Source organism: Pipistrellus hanaki (assembly GCF_964339955.1).
Source record: "Pipistrellus hanaki genome assembly, chromosome: 21".
NCBI classification, from domain to species: domain Eukaryota; kingdom Metazoa; phylum Chordata; class Mammalia; order Chiroptera; family Vespertilionidae; genus Pipistrellus; species Pipistrellus hanaki.
The window spans coordinates 9,315,132-9,334,147 of record NC_140523.1 but is presented as its reverse complement, the minus strand read 5'-3'; the positions used below and the strand labels follow the sequence as shown (position 1 = coordinate 9,334,147).

At 42.1% G+C, this 19,016-nt stretch overlaps 1 long non-coding RNA gene across 1 annotated transcript in view; it reads right to left on the bottom strand.

Moving 5' to 3' along the window:
- The window catches only part of LOC311614488, a 350,039-nt gene that overhangs the window by 6,218 nt on the left and 324,805 nt on the right, over positions 1-19,016 (bottom strand). Inside the window, exon 2 of the long non-coding RNA XR_014793675.1 lies at positions 7,825-7,948. This is a non-coding gene — a long non-coding RNA (uncharacterized lncRNA). The remainder of the gene's footprint in view (positions 1-7,824; positions 7,949-19,016) is intronic.

Sequence of the window (19,016 nt, the reverse complement as noted above, 5' to 3'; positions counted from 1 at the left end):
ATACATTCACTATGCTCACCAGCCGATCACGAGGAGTATGCAAATTAACCTACCATCTTTGGCAGGTTATTTTGCATATGCAGGCATGAGTTGGCCTAGGTCCTGAGAACATCCTGGTGACCCAGGCTGCTCCTAGCCTGTAGGCCTGCACATAGGCTCTGAGTGTCCTGGGTGCCAGAATGCCCCCAGGCCTAGGGTGCAGGCACCAAGTGGCTGGGACTCCTAGGATCTTTGGCAAGGCAAGGAAGGCAGCTCTGGTCTTTGTGGGCAGCACTCAGAGGTGCGGGGATGCAGTGGGTGGGGCGGGAGGCCACCTTCCAGCCCAGAGAGCACTGCCCAAGGAAAGGAAGCCAGGCGCCTGGCTCCAGGTCCATGGGCAGCATGTGCAAGGTGTGGAAAGATGCCTGCCTTCATAGCCTTGGCCAGGAAACTCTGGGCATGGGTACACATGCAGGTGCAAAGCAGCCAGTGGGCAGAACTCGCAGGCATCCCGCCCCACCCAGGCTGCTCTGGGCCTGTGTACAGCACACTGGAAGAGCCTCTCAGCAGAGGAGGTGGGTCACTGGAGGGCAGCATGTATTCCCAACATGGCAATGGTGGCAGGGGTAACTGTGCCAAGTGGAGCTTGTGGGCCAAGTGGAAGTAGCACCTGCAGGTCATCAGTGCCAAGGAGTGGCTGTGCAAGTCCTGCCTCCTGGCCCAGGTGCGCAATTGCAGGGACAGCAACCATGGTGGACCCAATTGACATCCTCATGGCTGCGACACAGGGATTTGTGGATCTGTGCAACTGCAGGCCTCCAGTGTGTGCTGCATCATCTCCTCCCCTCCTGGCATGTGAACGTCAAGCCTCCCTTCTGATCTCTCTCTTTGGCTGCAGCCATCTTCTTTGGGTTAATTTGCATAGTTGGTCCAGATAACTGATGTGCTTGGCTTGTAGTTGTAGTGAAGGTTAATTTGCATATTGCTCTTTTATTAGATATGATTCCAAGAATAGAAGGATGGACCAGTCCCTCTTCCCATACAGATACTGAAGTCTCTTTGGGACTATTCAGACCCATAAACTTAGCCTCTGCCTCTTTTTTTTTTTTTTTTTTTGTTAAGCTCAAAATGCAGGGTGTGGCAGGAAGTATCTGCTTCCGAGTCTACTAGGATCGGATAGCTCTTCTGGGGAAAATTGGCCACTTAGGTTTGAAAGATTAAGTATGTCACACTTCTACCAATATACCTCCAAAGTCAGAAACACCAAACAGAAAGCATATATGCACAGCTATGTTCGTAGCAGCACAATGGTAGTTAGAAGAGCTACAATTTGGAAACAGCCTAAATTAGCAGATGAATTGATTAAAAACCTGTGGTGCATCCGCACAAGGGAATATTATGCTGTTGTAAAAAAGGAGGAAATCTTATTATTTGCAACAGCATCAATGGACCGAGACAGCATTATGCTAAGGGAAATAAAGCCATCAGATATAGATAAGTATCACATCACCTCACTCATTTGTGCAATATAATGAACATAAACTGATTCACAAAAATAGAGCCAGTGTCACAGAAGCAGTGAACATACCATCCAAACTAAGAGGGAAGGGCCAGGGGAGTTGGGTGTCAAAGATCAACGGAAGGTTTGTATGCTTGCATATGAGCATAACCAGTTGGCATAGATAGCAAAAGGTTGAGGGTATGTGCTTTTGGGTAGGAGCAGGTAGGGAGAAGTCAATGGGGATAAGTGAATTTAACTTACATAACAATTAAAAAAAATTAAAAAAAAAGAATGTCCCATGCAAGATTTGTGGCTATGTCTCCCTGCCCTGCTTTCCTCCTCAGGCACCTTAAACCTGTGCCTCTCTCCCAACTACAAAGCCCCAGGTGAGTGTTTCCAATAGAAAAGTCCTGTGTTCTGGGTTTAGAGAATAAAAGCAAAGACAAAACCAAACCAAAACAATGAAACTGCATTTTTGTCTCTCCCCAGGACCATGCTATTTGGCCCTCTTTTCAGGGGACAGCCTTTTGAAGCTTTTGCCTTTGGTCCAGTTTCCCCAGCAGCCAGCTGCCCTGTGGCTTTTCCTTTATGTACTTGGACGTTACCCACCTCCTGAAGGGACACAGCTTTGGTACAACACTGCTTTCTCCTGACCCTGTTGACACACTGGGTTGCTGTCCCTGGAAAGTCCACTTCCGAGTTCTTGACATTCTCATCTGCCCTTCCTAGTTGTAAATGGTTTGCTCAGCTGCATCTAATTTGTTAATACAAGTGGATGTTCTTGGATTTAGTTGTATTTTCAATTGGGCTCAGGATAATAATCACAATACTGCTTAATCGGACACCATTTATTTATTTATTTATTTATTTATTTTACCACTTTCTGATCCTTGATGTTCAAAGCAGCCAGAGTGATTTCCATACAGCTTGCAAATGCACAGGGCATGCTCCCTGCAGGCTACCACCTGGAGTCTGCCAGCCCTTCACAGAACTCTTTAGTGAAGTCCCCACTGACCAACTCTAGTTTCACCTTTGCCCATACTGCTGTTACCAGTCACAGCAGGATTTGTGGACTGTCCTCCATTCTTTGTGGACTGTCCCCCACTAGATGCCAGTTCCCAAGGACAGAGGACTGTGCATTTATAGCACATGAAACAGTTGGGCTTAACAGTATCCACAGCTTTGGTCTTTATATATGTCCATTATGCTCACCCATGGCTGCTGACCCTCCATCCAACCTGATCCATGTTCTCATCCCTACAGCTTCCCTCAGCCCTCCCACTCAAGGCACCTGGCCAAAGAGGTGGCAAAAGGACATTCACAGGAACCCAACCTCTCTGCCCCTCAACTACACTATTCCCCACCCTGGCAGCACACTATTCCCCATAATCCAAAAACTATCACCTCATTTAAGGTCTTCTATGCAAAGGAAAAACTTAGGGAGGGGGTACACTAACCACATCTCAACCTCAGAACGTAGACTTCTATTGAGACAAACCCTCTCCTTCTGGAAATGCTTGTATTGCAGCTTGTTCTCACCACTGAAAATATACAGCACCATCTCCTGTAGCATCACGCTACCTCCAGGACTGTTTGGGTAGGGGGAAGAGGAGAGGAGTGCTTTATTTTTGATAAAATCAAAGAGAAAAATAATCCCTAAAATGGAAAAGAGGCTTAAACACCAGAGGGTCTCAGGGGTGTGAGTGGGTTGTTGGAGGCAGGACTCTAAAGATGAACTGATTTTGGGGTCCAAAGCACCAAGGAGTTTCTCCTAGATACAAAAGTGCATTCATTTGCAGCAGGAAGTGCCTAGGGGGTGGGGAGATGCACTCTGGATGGAGATAGAAGAGCCCTGGCCAGCACATCTCAGACACAGAATCCCAATCCCTCCTGTACTTTGACTGGGCCTCCTCTCTTCCAAACCCTGGGAAGGACACAGTGTGCCCAGCTATAGTGGGAATATCCCAGGCAAAGGCATGAAAGAGTGAGTAAAGTTAGGCTGTGCAGACAGAGGCCTCATCTCAGGGCACCAGAGTGAATGTTTGGACTTTTTGATAATCCTCATCTGATGATATTTTAAGAGAGAGAGAGAGAGAGAGAGAGAGAGCAAGAGAAGGGGGAGAAGAAGAGAGATATTGAGAGTGACATCAATATGAGAGAGAGAGAAAAGAAATCAGATGCCTCCTACATCCCCATATGTGCTGGGATGAAACATGCAAAACTGGAACCACAAAGTCAAGTAGTCTTTCTTTCAAGGCCTTGGACAGCAATGCACTATAAGCCAATATTTATTAAAGCGTAATTTTCTGTTATGCTCTCCCTCCAAAAGCACAGAAAGATTCAAACAATATCTGTTAACTCCAAACAATAGCTGTTAACTCTGTGATGATATATCATAATTGTGCTTGACAATCATCCCTAGAAGTGAAAATAGAAAATGAAATAAAAGAATTAAGGTACTAGAGAAAATTATCTTTACTAAAAAATCATACACCGGACAGAGTACAGTAAGCAATTTACAGGTTGGTGAATTAGAAAGTAAAAGAATTCATAAAAGCATAATTCAATAAAAAAAAATCTCTTCAGCTATAAATGTATCAGGTAGTAGTTCTGGGCATGTCCTTCAATCCTTACTTGTACTGGAAACACATGAGAAATATAGTACACTATATGCTCCATTAAAAGGTTTAAGGTAAAAAAATAAAAAAAATAGGTCCCAAACAGTCACCTTTAGTGTTATTTTAAGTGAATAAAATAAAATATTCCTGCACATTTAACACTCTTCTCCAGTGTGAACTTTCAGCTGTTTAATAAGACTAGATTTTTGGTTTAAGGGCTTCCCACATTCATTACGATTCATATGGCTTCTCTCTAGTGTGAACTCTCTTGTGTTTAATTAATGTATTTCTTTGACTGAAAAACTTTCCACATTCAGTACACTCATATGGCTTCTCTCCTGTGTGAATTCTCTGGTGTGTAATAAGATTTGATTTTTGGCTAAAAGACTTCCCACATTCAGTACACCCATATGGCTTCTCTCCGGTGTGAACTCTTCGATGTTTAAAGAGTGTACTTCTATCAATGAAGGACTTTCCACATTCATTACACTTATATGGCTTCTCTCCAGTGTGGACTCTCAGATGTCTAATAAGGTCAGATTTCCAGATAAAAGACTTCCCACATTCAGTACAATCATTTGGATTCTCTCCACTCTGGATTTTCCCGTGTATAGTAAGGTGAGATTTTTGGCTAAAAGACTTCCCACATTCAGTACACTCATACGGCTTCTCTCCAGTGTGAACTCTCTTGTGTGTAATCAGAATTGATTTTCGGCTAAAAGACTTCCCACATTCACTACACTCATATGGTTTCTCTCCAGTGTGAATTCTTTGGTGTTTAACGAGTTTACTTCTTTCACTGAAGGACTTCCCACATTCAGTACACTCATATGGCTTTTCTCCAGTGTGGACTTTCCAATGTATAATAAGGTGAGATTTTTGTCTAAAAGACTTCTCACATTCAGTACACTCATATGGCTTCTCTCCAGTGTGTGCTCTCTGGTGTTTAATGAGTGCACTTCCGTAACTAAAGAACTTCCCACGTTCAGTACACTCATATGGCTTCTCTCCTGTGTGAATTCTCTGGTGTGTAATAAGATTTGATTTTTGGCTAAAAGACGTCCCACATTCAGTACACCCATATGGCTTCTCTCCGGTGTGAACTCTTCGGTGTTTAAAGAGTGTACTTCTATCAATGAAGGACATTCCACATTCATTACACTTATATGGCTTCTCTCCAGTGTGGACTCTCAGATGTCTAATAAGGTCAGATTTTCGGATAAAAGACTTCCCACATTCAGTACAGTCGTATGGCTTCTCTCCAATGTGGACATTTCCATGCATAGTGAGGTGAGATTTTTGGCTAAATAACTTCCCACATTCAGTACACTCATATGGCTTCTCTCCAGTGTGTACTCTCTGGTGTTTAATGAGTGTGCTTCCGTAACTGAAGAACTTCCCACATTCAGTACACTCATATGGCTTCTCTCCAGTGTGAACTCTCTTGTGTGCAATAAGAATTGATGTTTGGCTAAAAGACTTCCCACATTCAGTACACCCATATGGTTTCTCTCCGGTGTGAACTCTCCGGTGTCTAAAGATTGCACTTCTAACACTGAAGGACTTTCCACATTCATTACACTCATATGGCTTCTCTCCAGTGTGGACTCTCTTGTGTGCAATAAGAATTGATTTTTGTCTAAAAGACTTCCCACATTCAGTACACCCATATGGCTTCTCTCCAGTGTGAACTCTTTGATGTCTAATGACTTTCCTTCTTTCTCTGAAGATCTTCCCACATTCAGTACACTCATATGGCTTTTCTCCAGTGTGGACTTTCCGATGTATAATAAGGTGAGATTTTTGGCTAAATGTCTTTCCACACTCAGTACACTCATATGGCTTCTCTCCATTGTGAACTCTCTGGTGTTTAAAGAGTGCACTTCTATCACTGAAGGACTTCCCACATATAGTACACTCATACTGCTTCTCTCCAGTATGAATTCTCTGATGTTTAATAAGGTTACATTTTTGTATAAAAGACTTCCCGCATTCAGTATGCTCATATGGCTTCTCTCCAGTGTGAAGTCTGAGGTGTACAGTGAGGTGAGCTCTTCGACGGAAGGAAACCCCACATTTACTACACTCATACATCTCTTTTCCAGGATAAACTCTCTTATGTCCAATGAGGTTAAAGAATCGTCTAAATACTTTCCTACATTTCTTATAATCATAAATCACTTCTCCAGAAAATTCACCTTGACATTGAACAACTTTCAGGATGTGGCTTGCAGCATTTTCACAGTCATTCAACTGGTGATCACTTTTACAATCAGGAAATGCCTGTGAAATCTCACTATCACAGTGTAGCTCCTCAATGTTGAGAGTGGCCTGGTACTGGTGAAGTTCCAAGATGCATTGTAAATCTTCCCCAACCTCTCTGTTAGTTGAAGGCACCATTGATAGGTAGAAGCTGTACCTGCTCTTATAGGATACCCAGTCCATAGCTTGTTTCCAGGCCTCCTCTTCACATTCATTCCTCTGGTGCTGGTGAGGGTATGCACTGAAACATAAGTCTCCAATACATGTATCACTACAGAAGGCTTTCTGCTCAAGGTACGTTGAATGTGAACCAGTTAGGTGAAAAATATGTTGTAACACAGAGAAACACTGCTTACACGGAGGGGTTCTCTGGGTGGCTGGAGCTGTCTTAGAAGCCCTGTCCTGTGACTCCCCTTGTATAGATATGCTATGCTTAGAACAGGTCTCCTCATCATCTATTTTATGACAGCGACCTGAAAAGTGAGAAATGGTGAAAAAATGAATATTGACTGTATGACAGGAGGAAGTCTCATTGTAAAAGTGTGTTACACATTACACGTTGGTTCCATGAAATTATTCGATTATAAAAGATGTGCAGGAAGAATGAATAAGAGGCCCTTGTAAAAAAAAACAAAAAACAAAAAACAAAAATCAAAAAACAGGCTCTCTTGACTTTTTTGGGCTAATGAAGATTCCAAGAGAAGGAGACCTCAACAGAAGTATGATACAAACATGCGAAGCGCCACATGGATTAGAATATGGATCTCCAGCTCATCCTTTACCTAACAGCATTCACCATGACTTATCTGTTGGGGACCGAGAGAGATGGGAAAGAGGTTGGTCCCATCTTACTTCAAGTAAATATCAATAAAGGAGTAGTAAGTTTTGAAAATTCTTTAGCACATATGTAAGTGCAATTCATAACACATGTGCAAGCCAATGTTGCAGAATACTGCAGAGGCACCAGTGCAGAGGAAGAGGTGATGAAGTAGTGAGCAGTCAGCACTGGGTCTGAGCCACACAGCTTGCTATAGTATTCAGGGAAGAAAATATTACAGCATTTGAATGGGGGCCTTACAAGAACAGCCCATTGTTCATGTTGATAAAACTGTAACATGGGAGAAGCTGCCACAAAGAACCCTTACCTAGAGAAAGAGTGTTGAAGTTGAAGCCATGCATGTGGACACTGTTAGTTTCCCTTGAAGAGAAAGTCCAAACTGAGACCCATTAAGCTGACTGCAAGATGCCTGACTCCCTAACACTTAATGTACTTTTTGAGATAACAGGTATTATAGATGATCTTGGAGTCCTTTGACTAGGCTGGCAGCCACAGCACATTTGACAGGACAGTGGAGGAAATTAGCAGAGGCAATGTTCTGGCTGTGGGAGAGAGAAAGCTATGCCTGAGGAATAAAGGAAGAGAGATCATCACCTCAGGACACTGGGAAAACATGAAGATCTTACCTTCAGATGATACAAGTGCAAACACTTCCAGCATGACATTGCAGTACAGACGTCTCTGAGCCTCATCAAGGAGCCCCCATTCCTCCTGAGAGAAGGTAATGGCCACATCCTCAAAGTTCACATCCTGTCATAATGGGGACAGTACAACTCATAATCAGAGTCACTCCCAATATTATTAGTCTATCCTACTACCTACCCTCCAAATCCATCTGCTCTTTCCACTCTTCACATTTGAGAAAATGTCAGGCCTTTATTCCATGAAAGGAACTGTCATATTCGTGCTGATATTTTTCTTCCAATAACAATTAAGGCAGTTGAGTAGATAGAAGATACCTGAGCTTGGGCTCTCCAATGTATGCCACACTGCCTCTTATCGATAGATTGGGTATCAAAAGCATAGGTTAGTGAGGGATATTGGCCATAAAGACAGTGGGAGTGATTTGATACTGTTTTCTCAAGAAATAGCATTGTAGTCCCTCAGATTATTCCTCTAAGACACTAAAAACATGGCATCACACGCCACCCTTTTGTTCCCAATCCCAATTGGTGAGGCCATTGCTTTGTACTACCTGCTGCACATAGTTCCTTGAACAACACATATCTCCCACAGCTTCCTTCCCAGAGGCACCATTTCAATGGAAATGCAAATATGCTGTGTTGTGGATAAATTTTTTTCCTAATAACCTTCTTTTCCAAAATTATACTTCACCACCTCCAAAATCTAGTTCTCTCTTACCTTATTGTTACATCTAGGAACCACTGAAATGGACTCTTTCTTTAGTCACTCATGTCAATGTCATGGTGCTGTGGCCATGAATTCACATTCCCTCTCTGAGTGCACATCACTCTTTCTACCACACCTCTCTAAAACCTGCACTTCCACAGCCCCAGCCCCTATCACCATCTCCTGGCCTTTTACTTATTAGTCAGCATGTCTGGTACAGAGGATGATTGACATATTGAATCAGGATCAAGCACTGCCCAGACTATGATAGTCCACAATCATAGACACAGCCTTGATTCCTGCTATGTAGGCCTCTCTCCATGACTGTTTATTTCTTTCAACCTCAACTATTAAGAACAACAATCAGATATCAAATATCTATAGCCCACCTCCTCTTATGCTGCAGTTGATGTTCATTCATTAGTCACAGCCAACAACTCTTACTTAACCTTCACTCAAGTCCCAGCCCAGATGGCACCCTGAACCATTCCCAGTGAGTCTCACAGATGACCACTCAAGTCCTCTAGCTAATCCACAACACTGACCGCAACTTCCCATAGCCAGGGCACAACAAGAGTCACAAGAAAAGCCTGGTGAAAGTTTTGAAAAGTTGATATTTACTCCCCTTAGTCTCATCTTGTTTAAATTACTCTTTGGCCTTGACTAAAGCTTTGGCCACTGCTAAACGATTATCTTTTATCCACATTACATGACAATTTCTGTCCCTGTGCTGTGTTGTGACACCCACTTCTCACAAACAGTGGCCCCAGGAAGAAAGTTAGTCCTCAGGCTCACACTTTGCCTTCTGAACTACTACTCTCATTACCAACCTAACCATGATTCCCTGTATTAAAGTGATACACTGTCCTAAATGATATATCTCATTTTGTTGAGCATAGACCCATGCACTGGTGTTGTGGGCTGGATCCACCGTAGATATTTGCAGGAGGCAACCAATACCTATTTTTTGCTCATCCCTGTTGCTCTGTCTCTCACTCCTCCTCCCCCATCTTTTATATATCTAACATCAATAAAAATATACATGTATTTTTAAAAAATATATTTTATTGATTTTTCACAGAAAGGAGGGGAGAGGGATAGAGAGCTAGAAACATCAATGAGAGAGATACATCGAACAGCTGCCTTCTGCACACCCCCCTCCGGGGATGAGCCTGCAACCAAAGTACACATGCCCTCGAGCGGAATCGAACCTGGGACCTTTCAGTCTACAGGCCGATGCTCTATCCACTGAGCCAAACCGGTTTCGGCTATATATATGTATTTTTATAGACATACCCTGCAGGTTCCTGATTCAACTCTCTTTACTCTTTGCACATTCTGGAACCTATGTGTGCAGGACTTCATACTGACTACATTGGTTGTCAGAAACAAGGTCCACATCATGAACCCCTACTTCTGGCCTTGGAATTCTCGGCTTAGTGTCTGTTCAAAGTGCCCAGGTCCAAGGAATACAAGAGCAGCGATAGTCCCACAGCCCTACTATCTCACGGGCCACAAGTGTGTGAGGTGCTGAAATAAGTTCCACAAACCTGTATCCATAATCAATTCTACATTTACAGAATTTTGTGAAAAGATTATGGTCTGTTGAGAGCCAGGCAACCACCAGGCTCTATGTGTTCAGGGTGCTCAGTGCCCTTGCCCAACCCAGAGGTTAGGTGAACTCTAGGTGCCTGTATGATCTCAGTCCTCAGTGCTCACTCTTCCAGTTCCCTTATCATTTACAGGACTTCCCCTTCCTGCCAACAGCAGCTGTCCTGTCTTCTAGTCTATTCTTCCACTGAGCAATGTTAGGAAAAGCTTGAACCCTACCTCATAAAATGTCCCTCGTTTTTCCCCCCCACAACCATCTATGGTCCCAGTGTTCTGCGAGTGAAAGCAAAACTCCTCATGCAAAACCACACCTCATCTCATTGTTGCCTTTACACCCAGAACAGGCCAGGGTTTTCCAATCCTCCCTGCACAGTGTCACCATCACATCCTTACTAAGTGGCACTGTGCCTACCACCCGCTTCCCCATCACCCATGTGTCACCATCCTTAGCGTTGGACCTGTGAGGCCCGCTCCCCAGGTTGGAGGGTTCCTTGGGGTCAGGCTGCTGGAACGTGGTGAGCAGAGAGGAACTGGGAAGCACAGAGATGCCAATCTCGAGCTGTTGGTGTCCTGGTGCCTCAGACACACCCTGCACCACAGGAAGCTGACCCCAGGCCTCCTCTACTCCCGACTAGTGCCCTAAAGTCTCAGAATCTGTGAAGAAAAACCTAAAATGTAAAAATCGCTAACTGGAGGAGGAAGGCAGAAGTCCCGCCCTAACTAGATGAGCACATCATAATTCCCTTTGGCTCCACCCATACTTGTGCAGTTCGTACTGGGTAATGTAGTTTTCTAAACAGCAGAGCCTAGCTAGAAACCCAACCAATGAATTAGGTGAATACAAGTGTTGTGGCAGAGTGAGTGATGGCTGGGGAGGGACAAGATGTGACCATAGGCTTGGCTAACTGCCAAAGACAAACAGATCTCTTAAGGGAAGAGGGTAGTAGGACTGAAAGTGATCTACCAAGGATATACACACGAGGAAACTGGAGACATTAGTGATAGCATCAGTGATGTAAACTAAAACACGTTTACTTTTTTTAAATAATGAAATCCAGCTGGTGTGTCTCAATGGTTGTACATTAACCTATGAACCAGGAAGTCCTGGTTCTTTCCCTGTTCAGGGCATAACATGGGTTGGAGGCTCAATTCCCTGTGTGGGGGTGGAGTCGTGCAGGAGGCAGCTAATCAATGATTCTCTCTCATCATTCATGTTTTTAGCTCTCCCTACCACTCTATAAAATCAATGAAAAAATTTAATACTGTACATACATACATGCATAGCCCATGGACATAGACAATAATGTGGTGAGGGCCTACAAGAGATGGCAGCAGGGTACAGGGGGAAAAGGAGGGAGTGGTATGGGGAAAACTGGGAAGATCTGTAATAGAGTGAACAACTACAACAAAAAAACAGTGTGCACTGTCAGTGTGGCTCAGTGGTGGTGCATGTACCTAGGAACCACGTTATCATTGGTTCCATATCAGGTAGAGGCACATGCCCTGGTTGGCAGCTCCATTTTAGGAGGGGGAATGCAGGAGGCAGTTGTTCAATGATTCTTCTCATCATTGATGTTTCTCCCACTCCCTTTCTCTCTAAAAATTCAATAAAATATTTTAAAAATGAATAGTGTTAAGATTGATTTGATTCACCAAGATCAAAGTGAGTGTGGGCCATCACATTTTCTCCCAAGGCTTGTAAGCAAAGTCATGTCATGACCTGTCTTTATAGAGGATGTCCCAGGCATAACCAGCCTAAAACAGGTGTGCTTCAGGTTTGCCTAAGGTATGTGAGTTCTTGACTTCATACAGAAAAGATTTCACAACAGGAGTTCAGAAGATTTTGAGGGTACACTTATTAAAGCTGGGATGATGAAAGAAATTAGATTTCTTAGATGCTGAATTATCTGCCTATAGTATAAATCATTAACTCATTTTAAAAATAGGCAAAATTTTCTGACCAAACTTTTCAACCAAAGAGATAAAGGCAGTGTAAAAAAATGCAGAAAGAAATGTTCACCATAAAAATGTGTTAGGGGGCCGAAACTGGTTTGGCTCATGGATAAGCATCGGAGTGCAGACTGAAAGGTCCCAGGTTCGATTCCGGTCAAGGGCATGTACCTTGGTTACGGGCACATCACCAGTAGGGGGGTATGCAAAAGGCAGCTGATTGAGGTTTCTAACTCTCTATGTCTCTCTTCCTCTCTGTAAAAAAAAAAAAATCAATAATATATATATATACTATATATATATATATATATATATATATATATATATACACACATATATATATAATGTATTAGGGGAATGGATTCAAAACACAACAAGTTAACACTATGCTGATTTTCAGGCCTGCAATTTAAAAATATTAAATAATGCATGAGCTCACAGGGATAAAAAAACTAAAATTTTCATCAATGTGGGTATCTAGAAAGGCAAAGGGAATAACCATTTCAGTTACACTTCTGCATGTCTTAAAAAGCAAAACCCTCACCTACACTACAACAGTTAGATAAGTAAAACATACATTTATATAAAGAACTAAACCCAATATTCCCTGAAAATTTGTTTATAATACCCCAAACCTGGAGATAAAAAAAACACAAAACCCCACCATAGTCAGATCAAAAGATAAAGTGGTTATTGACAGAACACAATACTACTCAGCAAGAAAGAATAATAAACTTTTCACATAAGAATTAGTGTTCAGCCAAAACTGGTTTGGCTCAGTGAATAGAGCATCGGCCTGAGGACTGAAAGGTCCCAGGTTTGATTCTGGTCAAGAGCATGTACTTTGGTTGCAGGCACATCACCAGTAGGGGCTATGCAGGAGGCAGCTGATTGATGTTTCTCTCTCATCGATGTTTCTAACTCTATCCCTCTCTCTTCCTCTCTGTAAAATATCAATAATATATATATATATATATATATATATATATATATATATATATATATAATTGATATTATATATATATTACATATATATATATACACACACATATATATATGTACATATATATATATATGTAAAAGAATTAGTGTTCAATAGTAAAATAACTGTAGCATGAAATAATTCAATATTTGTTAAGGCATGCACAAATTATAGTGTTTAATATTATGAAAAATATAAACTAATCTATTCACGAAAGGAAAATGAGTGATTGTATTTAGAACTGGGGAAGGCAGAAAGAAGGGCAGGAGGTAAATTTAGGGTGTAGTAAAGTAGGTTTAGAGTTGTTGGTATGGAAATTAATACAATAGTTAGTAAATAATAACACAAGTTTAATCTCTTCCCTGGCCATTGCACTTCAGTTTGTTGGGCAGCATCCCTTGCCCTAAAAGCCCACTGGTTTCAGTCCAGGTCAGAGGACACATCTACCTGGATGCCCTGAGTCATGCATACTTTCTCTCAATTCCTGAGTTAGCAAATGCAAAAGAAGCCAATATTGGACAAAGAGAGATTTTCTGCCATTATTATGTGCCTTCCAAAGCACAGAAAGTTTGAGACCCCACAAATGCTGAGTCATATTAATGTAATCTCTAAAAGGAAACATTAAGAATTAAGGTAGGTGCTTATACAGCTACTACCTAAGGCAATGGAAACTGAGGAGAAAATAGACAAATGGGAATACATCAAAATAAAAAAGTTTCTACATAAAAACGAAACCATCAACAAAACAACAAGAAAGCCTTAGCTGGTTTGGCTCAGTGGATGGTGCCAGCCTGCGAACTGAAGGGCCCTGGGTTCAATTCCAGTCAAGGGTACATTACCAGGTTGAGTAGGCAGCAGATCAATGATACTCTTGTCATTGATGTTTCTCTCTCTTAATCCCTCTCCCTTCCTCTCTGAAATCAATAAAAACAAACAAACAAAAAACAAACAAACAAACAAAAAAAACCAAGAAAGCCTACTGCATGGAAGAACATATTTACCAATGTTATCTCTGATAAGGGCCCAATCTCCAATGTTTATAGGGAATACATACAACTTAACAAAAGGAAGATAAACAATCCAATCAAAAACTGGGCAAAGAACCTAAATAGACACTCTCCAAAGAGGACATACAGAAGGCCAAGGGACATAAGCAAACATGCTCAAAGTCACTAATTATCCAAGAGATGAAAATCAAAATGAAAATGAGGTACCATCTCACAACTATCAGAATAGTTATCATCAACAAATCAACAAACAACAAGTGCCGGTGAGAACACAGAGAAAAAGGAACCCTCTTGCATTGCCGGTGGGAATGCACAATGTTGCAGATGCTTTGGAGAACAGCATGGAGTTTCCTCAAAAAGTTAGAAAAGGAACAACCACTTGACTCAGTGATCCCACTTCTAGGACTATATCCCAAGAAACCAGAAACACCAATCAGAAAGGATATATGCACCCCTTTGTTCATAGCAGCACAATTTACCATAGCTAAGATTCTGAAACCTCCTAAGTGCCCATAAACAAATGAGTGAATTAGAAAATTGTGGAACATCTACACAATGAAATACTACACCGCTGCAAAAAATAAAGAATTCTTACCATTTGCAAAAGCATGGATGGAACTGGAGAGCATTATGCTAAGAGAAATAAGCCAATCAGAGAAAGATAAATATCACATAATCTTACTCATTTGTGAAATATAATGAACAATATACACTGATGAATAAAAATAGAACCAAATTCATAGAAGCATCAAACAGACTGTCTAACCTGTGAGGGAAGACAGGAGTGGTGGGGGAGGTGGTAAGAGATCAACCAAAGGACTTGCACGCATGCATATGAGCATAACCAATGTACACAGACAGTAGGGGCCTGGGGTGGCCAGGGAGAGGTCAATGGGGGGAAAAGGAAACTTAAGTAATACTTTAAACGGTAAAGAACTTTTTAAAAAAGTTAAAAAAAAAATAGAATTAAGGTGTTCAGGGTGCTCAGTGGATTGGAGCATCCTCCTGTAACCCCCCCCCCCCCCCGCCCCAAATATTGATGTCTTGTTTGATTTATGCTAAGGGCACTTAACTAACTCGTTTGTAAATTAAATTCTGTTCACAAAGCAAAGAGGAGGCAATTGATCCATGTTTCCTTTTCCTAAAGATGCTTCTTTTTTATTTTATTTAAAAAAACATATTTTATTGATTTTTTTACAGAGTGGAATAGAGAGGGAGAGAGAGTTAGAATGATCGATGAGAGAGAATCATCCATCAGCTGCCTCCTGCACACCTCCTACTGGGGATATGCCCACAACCAAGGTACATGCCCTGGAGCAGAATTGAGCCTGGGACCTTTCAGTCCAGAGGCTGATGCTCTAAACCAGTTTTGGCTTTTATTTTATCTGTCTCTCTCCCTCTCCCTCTCTCTTTCTCTCTGTATCCTCCTTCCCTCCCTCCCTCCCTCCCTCCCTCCCTCCCTCCCTCAAATTAGTAAAAAATTCCCTGGGACAGAATTTAAAAAAATAAGCTGTTTATGTTTCAAGTACATAAGTACATATGTTTAAATCTAAAACTATATGTCTAGAACAGTTGTCAGAATCATCTAAACTCAGTGGAAGCCTGTCTCCTTTCATGTAAGAGGCTAAAAGAATCATATCACTGATTTCTGAAAAGAAAAACAACAAAAAAACACACTATTAATGTGATAGTCACGATCCCCACCTTGTTTTATTTAAGCCCTTAAATCTGTTGGTTGCTGATCAAAGTCATCTCTGTATTTTTTTAACTTAGGTTATTCTTTGAGTGATAAAAATTAACTTTCCCATGGGAGAAGCTGTTTCTGAGGGATTCCAACATAACTTTAGACACTGGAGTGAGCAGAGTCCATGGTGAACTAGAACTGTGCTTTCCCCAGTGAAAACCATGTTTTAATGCCTATAAATATGACATGGTGAACTAGAACTGTGCTTTCCCCAGTGAAAACCATGTTTTAATGCCTATAAATAAATATAAATATAAATATGCCAACTTGCAGTCTTTCTTAAAGCAGAGACTCCTTTGGGGGTCACATGGAGGCTGGTGCTGGGATTTAAAAGATGATTTCCTGAGACAGCTTTTAGAAAATGTCCAAGGCTCCTCAGGATCTCACATAGTATTTCATCTATTGCACAACCTGCCCCATTACTGTGTCCTCCAGCCAATATTTTGAAATTCTGTAGAAGCTAACCATCATCACTGTTTCCTTATACATTTTGTCATTTTCCTCTGGAGAACTACCCTTGTTGTAAGTAAACTGAAGCACCTTCCAGATGCACCTTTACTCATAAATAAGCAAACATGGATTCTTTATGTGCACTCAGGACTGTGAATTCCCTCTGGCAATGATTTTTCAGAAGGGGCTGCCCATCAGCTTTTCTGAAGGCAGCCTGGGGTTCAAGGCAAACTGTGAGGCCTCCTGAGGAGAAGGTCAAGTCATGCCTCAGCGCCCACATGCCAGCCAGAACCCCCTTTTCTAACTTCAGTTGTCCAAAGCAGCCACAGTGACCTCCCTTCACCTCCCAAATGGGGGGAATAGGGGGGAAATCTGCTAGCAGGCTTTCCAACTGGACTCTACCATGCCTGCTCAGATTTTCTCAGGGAGGCCCCCACTAACCACCACTGGCTTTACCTTATACCCGAGCTCCAGTCACCTCTCATGGCTATGCTGTTCATTGTCTGTGGGCTGTCCTCCACTAGGACACCAGCTCCTAAGGGAAGGGGCCTCTATACCTCTGGAATCTGGAACAGTTGGGGTCAACAGTATCCATGCCCTTGGTACTTACAGGTCTCACCTCTGCACGCAAATGGCTGCTGCCTCTACATCCAGTCTGATTCAAATTCTCATCCCTAGAGCCTTCCCTCAGCCCACCCACTCAAGGACCGTGCCCCTCTCCAGCCCTGTCCCATACCCCCACCTCTCTGCTCCTTCACTCACACAAACAAGCCGCACACTTTTCTCAGAGTTCAGGGTACATCAACTCACTTGAGAAGTATATCTCATCTTTAGTGGAAACATTCCAGGCATAGCCAGGAAAGGGTGTAGAGGGGTGGGCAGTGCAGATAATAGACCAGTCTCAGTGCAGCAGGGGGATGCTTACCCAGGAAGGAAAGATCAGGGACACTTTATCTCTCTGGATTAATAAATATCTAAAACATCCTTTAGTGGCCAAACTTGAAGATACTTGTAACCCAGCAGGGGACCACCTGGCTCAGCAGCCTGAAGCCCCACCTGCAGGACAGACAGGGAATCAGCCTCTGCAAAGACAGCTCTCTCCCCTTCTGGGCAGAGCAATGCCTGGAGCACTTCATTACAGTGGACTAGGCTGGCCCTGCCTAGGTCACAGTTTTCTTGGAGCACATGCTGACTCCCAGGTCATGACCCCAGGGACTCCTGCAGCAGAGCTTGCTCCGTTTCCCACTGACCAAGGCCCCAAAGAACAGAGGGGCCACCAGCCTGGACTACGACTAGGGAGGTGCCTCAGAGCCACACACATGGCTCAGCACCAATTCTTTCTGGAAGATTCCCTGGACCCTGTCCTGCTCACAGCCTTGATACCTGAGAGGAATCGGGACACTTCATCCCCCTGAATCTGAAATAGGTCATTGTCCACATCCAGCTGGGAGGTGCAGGGACCAGGAGGGCCTGTCCCGGAGGATAATTCTCCTGGTGCTTTTAGTCACAGAGATCACACTGATGCCATCATCCCCTGGGGATGAGTGTGCAGCTCAGCCCTGGTTCCCCACCTGCTACAATGATGGCAATAGCAGCTCCCATACTCTTCTCTGGGTCATTGCCTGCTCTGCCCTCATGGGAACCCCGGCTGCTGGTCACCACAGGCCCTAGGCTGTGCTGGTGTTCACAAGTGTGTTGACTAATTGGGTGATTAAAACATATATATATTTTAGAGAGTGAAGGGAAAAAAAGATATATATATATATATATATATATATATATATAGAGAGAGAGAGAGAGAGAGAGAGAGAGAGAGAGAGATCCATTATTTTTATACATTTTTGTTTGGTTCTTGACCAGGATACTTGTAACCTTGGCATTATTGAGATGCTTTTTTGACTCACTGTATGGTCAAACATATGTGGAATATTAAGTAAAATAATCCAACAATGTACCTGGGAATAGATAGATACAAAAAATAAAAACAACAAAAAATCATGATGATAGATAGTAGTGTAAGGCTGGAATAGGGTTCATAGGGTTAAATTTTTATCTTTTTCACATTGAATATATTTCAAGTAAGCTGTTTGAAAGGTAGACTGTATTTTTGCATCAGTTATTTTTTTTTGTGACAAAAATAAAGCACCGATAGCCTGAGAAACTTGGTTTCAGTGACACAACATGCAGGGAAACACCAAAAGAACATGTTTCCTTTTTTTTTTGAACGTACATTTTAAATTAATTCTACTTAAATCAAATTTTTAAAAATGTTTAAACTTGATGTTTCCCAATAATTTTACTCTTATTAAAGTTCTTGGGCATATTTCATATTGCTATATCAGCATATTTGAAATAAAAAATAATGATGTGTTACTGAAATATCTTATCTTGTCCATGTTTAATTCCATCATTTTGGCAGTTTAAACCTCAAATGATCAGAGTATTTACACTGGTGATATTAAAGATGACCAATGTATACTTCACTTAATGCATTACTGAAGGCTTGGACTTAAATAGGAATATCAGAGAATGTTAACAATGCAATGCCCTTTTGGTAGCTTACATTTTCAGAACCAACAATTGGCATTAGGATCCCAATCACTGACTGATCACTGCAAATATGGGAGTCCCGGCAACCCAGTCACACTAGAAAATTACAAGTTTCATAATTTGCATGTATTGTCTTCAATTGATCTCTAGTTTTAAGATATTATTTCAGGTTCT